This window comes from Halichoerus grypus, chromosome 12, assembly GCF_964656455.1.
Source record: "Halichoerus grypus chromosome 12, mHalGry1.hap1.1, whole genome shotgun sequence".
In the NCBI taxonomy this organism is placed as follows: domain Eukaryota; kingdom Metazoa; phylum Chordata; class Mammalia; order Carnivora; family Phocidae; genus Halichoerus; species Halichoerus grypus.
The window spans coordinates 58,320,594-58,328,253 of record NC_135723.1 but is presented as its reverse complement, the minus strand read 5'-3'; positions in this window follow the sequence as shown (position 1 = coordinate 58,328,253).

Below are 7,660 nucleotides of genomic sequence, written 5' to 3'. Positions count from 1 at the left end.
AGGCCATCTGGTATACATGGGGACCACTTGCTTTCACAGCCCAGTGCCTGGATCACTGAATTCAAGGAGTTAGTAGCCATTTTTGAAAAGAGTTGTCAATTCCAAAAGAATCTACGTGTTTGCATATTTAAAGCCAAGGTAATTATTGGTAGTCTCTGCATAACAAATGTAATTTCAATTAGACTCTTTTTCTAAATTAAAAACTATTGCTTGTGTTTAATGAGTATTCCTGTGGTTTTTTTTTTTTTTTAGTGCATTTTTAATGTTTTTATTCTAGGAACATTAAGAGCATTGAACAAAAGATGGTCCAATTACTATATAATGTTAACAAATATGCCGAATCCTTCATTTCTGTGGGAGCAAGTGAAGCTAGTGGAGCAAGACGGTGCAAGCTGATTATCACAGAGATTTTCAACACCAAGCTAGACGGGACAATATTTGAAATTGTACGGCTACAGAATAGATTTTTTTGGCTTTAAAGAAAAGTTGCAAGATGTTGTCATGCACTTCTTCACGGCTTAATATCTCTAACATTTGATAATGTTGTGTGTTCCTTGTGTTGAAATGCTGTTGAAACGTCCACCCGTACATAGGCAATTGAATAAAATTAAAAGCTGCTACGGCCTTCTGATGGTGTATAGAAAGATTGACTGCAAAAAAAAAAAAAAATTTTTTTTTTTTTTTGGTCACGGGACATCGGATCAGTTTGGTATTCTCAGGCAGATTCCAAAAAGATGGAATCGAATAGAAAACTCAAACCAGAGATCCTCACTCCCTTGCCTTGCTAATTGGTTTCTGTGGCTTTCGTAGCCTGGAAACTTATCGCCAGCACGGAGTGTAGCAGTTGGGGCTGTCGTTGTTGATGAAGAGAAGTTTATTTTTGGTGCTGGCATCATGGATAAAACAGCCTGGGAAAAGTGAATATCCGAATGTATTCTCTCCATCTGACATCGAATCGCTTGCCTCAGGCCTCTCCACGGTTCTGTTTCTTTCTATGTGGAGAGAAGCAATTAAAAAATCACCTGCTAAAACGGATCTTGGATGCTCGTTTCCTATTTTCTAAAAGCAGGTTGGCTATTTTGCCCTTGAGCCTTAAGAAATGTTGCTGATTGGCTGTTTGTTATTTTTTAATAATATATGGCATGTATCCAAGTAAGCATTCCGATGACCTCGACAATAAAATGTGCTTCTTGGCTGCAAGGTCTGTTGGGGGATGGCAGGCTGCCGGCCACTCATACATCATTTACAGGCGGCTGTTTCTGCCAGGCCGGTGTTAGTTATTGTAAATGAGTGACAGTCCCTATAACTCACCTGTAAGCCTTACTCCACTGGCCTAGGGCTTCCTGGATCCCCCGGCCCCTGCACCCCACGTGCTCCTCCCTCTCGAAGACCCACACGCACAGACCCTCCCGCACTCGCTGCTGCCTGCCCGGACTCATCAGGACGTGGAGCTACCTTGTATGTGATGGACGATAATTAGGTTTCAACTGCCTTCTGATGCAGAAATACACACTATTAGAGCACGGCCAATTCGGCTCCTGCAATCTTGCCTCTGAAAGGGTATTGATTCACTCTTTCACATTTTTAAAAGGTCATGGCAATAATTCCATCTGAACTGTGCTAAGTGAAAATAGTTTGTAGAAATAATATGGTTGCTTCTTCGTTCCATTGTAATTGAAAGCCACAATGGCTTGTTTTTTTAGTATATTTTAATTACATGTGTCTCTTTTTCCCATCTCACCCTGATGAAGTGTTTGTAAAGTTATAAAGCAGGCGGCCCTCTGTGTTATAATGTCTTCTGTCTTTTTGGCCAAGAGGACTTTTTGTTTTCCCACTGTGTAAGGTGAGGTCTCACCAAACACTGGGGTCACGCTGCCTTATTAATTGAAGAACTAAGAAGAGAAGACGTGCACCTTTTCCCTGACACTGTCATCTGCCTGCCTGTTTTAATAAGATTAGAATACATTGGCTTTGGTGAACAGGATGCTGAATTTGCTTACTTTCTGCAAATCTCCCTTGTAAGCTAGACAGTCCTTTCTGGGTTGACTGAAAAATATTATTCTCAATAGTTATCAGACCATAATAAAACGAGTTTGTTACGAGAGCACAGAGCTCCCATGGTGTAGCCACCCTGGCAGGTGACAGGAAACTGAATGCTCTAGCATAAATTACCAGAAAACTCAGGCTCCAGTTTGAGACTTTCTCCTACATCTTCAGCTTTTCCGAGGTGAAAGAATTGTCAAGTGCTTGAATCGCACGTTTTGTCAAAGTGGCTGATCGGATTCTATGCTCTGAGCCACTCTGTGAATGTCTCCCCTTTGCCGGGGGGGGGGGGGGGCGGGGGGGAGGAAGCCTCAGCTGTTTCTAATCTCAAAAATGAGCCCGTCATTGTACTTGCAAACTAAGGGGCATATTCTCATCCCGAGCATGGGGATTTACGCACATAATTACCATTAATGCTGATGGCATTTAGGTCTGTACGGCCCCACACATCAAGATGAGAATATATTTCCATGTCTTCACGCTGTGAAAGTCCATTTAATATCATTCATTTTACAACTTATTTTTTAAGATGCTGTCCATATTCTGTCATGGCGTACATATGCCTAGTTAAAAGCAAATGTGGGGAATATTGGGAAGAGACGGGATAGCTACACTTGTTCATGTAGATGAAATATTGCGGAACTCAAATCCATTCATACTCTTTAAACACAACGCTCTATTCGGCCTTGAAACTGCTAGCTTTTTGTAGTGTTATAAATTTGTCAGCCTAATGGGACATTTTGTAGATGTTTTCCTTTTTAAGTGCTTTAACAGGAGTAGGTATTCCATTGATCCAAAAATTCAGCTCAGCGTTTCATTTCTTAGAGATGGGAATCATACATTTAATGTCTTCTCAGAGATTAAGTGGTGGATGGTGCCCTTCATCTCTTCAAGGAAAGAGAATTCACTGCCCACCGAACTCTGCTCTCTTCTGGCCTCCGGGAACATCTCCGGAGCAGGGCAGGGTTTGCAGCTGGAGACATCAGCGGTCATCAGAATTTGAGGTGGTTCTATCTCTTCATTGATTAGACAATTGTCTTTATACATCAGGCCCAATAGCCTATTGAAGGGCGTCTTCACGTCTATGCTGGCCAAGTAAATTCAGATCCAGGTCTTGATTTATCTGTCCTGGGACCTGGACCATTATGAAAATGATGGATCTATCTCATCCAATCTCTGAAACCTTGACTTTTGAGCCAACCCAAAACAAAAGGGTTCCGTGTTTAAAGCATAGACATGAGAAGGGGACAAGCGTGCCGAAGTCCTTCCTGAGAGGTCTCTCTGGGTCTCCTCCATAGGAATAAAGCCTCCTGGGGGGCAGGGGGAAGAGAAGAGCTTCACAACACATCTCAGAGGGCTGCACAAAGGAGCGAGGTCACTTCTGAATGAGCTAAAGATGGCCAATCGTGGCCGGCAGGGTGGCCTCAGCCACCCCACTGGACTTCTCCGAGCCTGTTCCCTCATTGATAACATTGAGCAGGATGAATACTGAGTGATTTACTGCCTTGAAATTTTACAACCAGTGCCATGTTGTATTTGGCTTTTGTAAAGATTAAGAATATGGTGAATTATAATTAATAACCAAAAGGAGACACTGGTTTCCAAGGGATTATGCAAAGAAGGAGGTGAGACTCCAGAATATTAGATGTCTTGACACAATACTCTGGAGCTGCAGGTAAGATACAGTCCCAGAGCCTATTCCCAAGTCCATCCCCCGTCCTGATTTCTGGCTGCTTTGCATTCAACCTGGTGACTTGACTCTTAACAGCCGGGTTCCCGCAGCTGCACTGTCAGGGGCACCGACATTAAACCTCAAGGGGCAGAAGGCAGCGGGCACTTGCTGAGGAGACGGTCCCAACACTAACCTCTTCCCTCACGTGACCAAACTGGCTGGCACGTATTGCTTTTCCTTACCAATCACCGACGTTCTCTGGGCATTTTCCTCTGAAGGTCACCATTTCTTCCATTATACTGATCACAGAACTCTTGTTAGCCTCACAGACATCGCCCTCCAAAGTCCCTGGATTTTAGTAATGTTTTGGCTTTTTCTCCATGCCCTAGAGCTCTGCTTTGTCCATCCACAGCCCCTCCACTCCACACTATGACAGGTAGTTTGAAAAATTACATTACTCTGTGTTATTATGTTATTCTCGTGTTTAGAAATAGGGCTTCTTTAGCAGTAGTTCAACACTTATCGGACACCCCTATGTCTCAGCATCAAGCAAGGGCCTGGGCACAGAGTTCAATGAAACTCCATGATTTCTAGGGCTCCATGAGTTCACATCTGCATAGGATTTAACAACCTCAAAAGACTTCCGCATACATTTCCTCGTACGCTTTGCACAATTTGGAGAGATAAGCCTAGTGGATGATATGTTACTTCCATTTCAGGGGAAAATGGAGACAGATAGATGAGCTGGGTTGCTCAAGGTCCCCTGGATTAGAAGTATCGAGTGCTGCCCCAGAGTCAAGTCTCCCAGCCCCGTCCCTCCTGCTCTTCCCCTGCCACCCCGCGCCTACTCAGAACCACAAGTCAAAACAGAGGTATCCCTGGGAAGCCCTTCTTGGGTGTTCCGTGTTTCTGAGATGCCTCCAACACGGTGAGTGAAAGACTAAAACGGGGGCCATCATGCTTTGGAAAGGCTGGCAAGGGGTCAGAGCCAAGTTCATGCCTTGCCTGTTCGATTCGTGCCTCCTTCAGGCTCCGAGGCAACAAGAGCCCCTTCACTTCCAAACTTCCCAGTCTCACAGTTGTGTACTTTTTTGAACTCACGCCGTTGAAAAATATCAAGGTCAGAACATGATTGAAGAACCTTCTTCCTCTCTTTTAAGTTGCCGCGCTTATATGATATTGTTTTCCACTAAAGAAGGTTCTCTTAAAAATGAGGTTGAGATCCCTAAAGAAATTGCTTCAATCAGCAGCAGGGCTTAATGACTGTTAATGGGAAGTGGAGATAGGATAGTAAGTGTTACTTTGATTAATAAGAGAACTGCAGAGAATTTAAATTGTGCCACTGATGGATTATTTTCTTCAAGCTTGATAAGCACTTCTCATTTGTTCTTAAATTTGGTCAATACTGTTAAAGGCAGCAAAATGAAGTATAATTAATTCTATTACTGCTGCTCAGACCAAGAGTTACTAAGAAACAGATTATGATGCAGGCGACAGCAGAAGTCACGGTGTTGATAGTTCGATGCTTTGAATACCTGTCATTGCTTGTTAGCCTAAAAGAATGAAAAAAAATATTTCTGGATCCTGATTTTGAGATATGTAACACCGTGTTTTCATCTGCGCATGTCCCACTGACCTCACACAGGGAGTAACCATACAATGACCAACTGACACTAGAATGATCCTGCTTTGGAAATACAGAGAGTAACTAAAAGATTGGGATCATATATCAGTTAAAACATTAAGAGTGGGATGCTCTAATCACTAAGAAAATGAGATATTGATTTGATGTTGAAAGAAAGCTTTCCATATTTCCTCTTTTTCAAAGATTCTGCCCCATATTATGAACCATGCTTTTCTTTACCTTTGCTATGCATTTTATTCAGGACAGTGGATAAACAGATGGCATTCAGAGAAAAGATATCCTATTTTTGTAGACAATTGTGTTTACTCGGAGTACTAATGCCAAGGACGGCACGGAATTGGACCCACATCTTCCCTTTTTTTCTGAAAACAGCAGGCTGCACCAGTGTTTCCTGAATAGCTTTTTTTTCTCTATCACTATTAATTTATTTAAGGGACACAAATGACTTTGTAAGTCATGTTAGAAGTCATGCCTGAATGTGGATTGATACGTACGCAGTCTTACCTTCTGGGTTTCAGCTTCTTATTCAGTGATTCTTATCCTTGTAGTTCATTCTCCAGGGCATCTCTGGTTCATTCAAGGAGTGCTTCCAAGCCTTAAAATGAAAATAAATTAATTCCACTTCATATTTTTTTTAAAGGAAATAAGCGATGTGTCAGTCCGGTTTCACAGAAGCTACCAAATAACCGCAGGTTTTTATGGCTCCAGAAAGACTGCGAATCAGACTCCCACTGAACATGTGTCCTTCTGTTCACCATGTCTATTTCCACATCTTGTGCTTCTTCCAAAGTGTGTAAAGTCACTGGGCGAGTAATCTTTATTATTATAAAACCTAAGTGTGGTGGGCTCATAGTGCAGTTATAAAGTTTCCCTGAAGTTCTAATTCCGTTATTAAAAATGTAAACCTTATCTATTATGAATCGAGGACTAATTCTCTTGCCCAGATGTCCCCTAAACATAATTTCTAAAGATGGGAAAATTATAGGAAGTGCATTTTAGACCAGAATGTGAAAGTCAAGCTATTCTAGAAGTCATTGGCTGGAGAGCTTATTTTTGGAGATAGAGCACGTCTGAGAAAGAGCCAGAGCCAGCCGCTGCCAGAAGCCCAGGTCCTGGAGTTACTTCTGCCTCTGCTAAGCACTGGACAACCTTGGATGAGTGAGTCTCTCAATCCCTGTGGGACTAGCTTCTCTCCTCTGTAAGGTGAAGGGTTGGCCCAACTGATCTCCTACATCCTTTCATCCTGGAAAATGCTGGTCTTTGAGTAAAGCTCAAGCATAGGGTGCTTACACGGTCCTTTTAAAGCTGTTGGCTCAAAATGACGTGGTCTGGGCAGATACTAGAAACACCCACAGTGCTTCAAGCTCACGATCTTCTAGGGTGGGTAATTCGCTCCGCAAATGAAAGCACCCCCCCCCACCCCCGCCCCATACCAGGCCCTGTGCTCTGTGCTAAAGACAGAATGGTGTGTCTGCCTGGTGTGTCTCTGCTCTTGAGCACTTACATGCTAGTGGGGGAGGCAGGCCATAGCAAGGGTACAAACCCTCCAGTAAGTAGGGTCCTTTTTCCATAAGTGTGTTGAAGAGATGCAAACCAGAAAATGTTTGCATGATGAAACGGGGTCAGAGATGGCTCTCTGGCAGGGGGAAACCAAGAGGGAGAAAACTGACCACCGGGGGAAGGGTAAGTGGAAACATGGGAGGGGTAATTCAGCCTGCTTGCCTGAATGATTAAGGCAGAAGGAAGCAAGGTACTCATCTGCCTTGTCTCATTGCCTTGTCTGAGCGTTTCTTTTCTATTATGTATACTTGCAAAGTGCTCTTGTTAATTCAAGAAACAAACAAGCAAAGGAAAGATCGTTTCCATTGCTTTTTATCCAGAGCTTCTCACCTTTAGCAACTCAAGTACTTTTGACTTTGGCTTTCCAGATTGCTGCAGACAATTCAAGTTTAAAAACTTCGGGCTGGGTTATTTCCATCCGTACTGTATCTCTGTGTTTGCCCATAGAGTCTGGTGCAACTTACGACTTTAGAATTACTGTATAATGCTCAGAGGTGTGAAATGCCATTTCGAGTAATGCCTTCCTTCAGTTAATATAGATAAATATTGATGGCAGGCAGCAGTAAAACAAGTCATTAAATTCTTCACTGTGAGTGTGTCCCACACATTGCTGGAAGCTACAGAAATCACACCAGGCTCCGAGAGAACCATTGCATATGATTAGAGAGTGCTCACATCCCTGGCTTCCTCCTTCCCAACTGGAGAACAAGGGAGTGTGGGTGAGGCACGGCACCGACGTG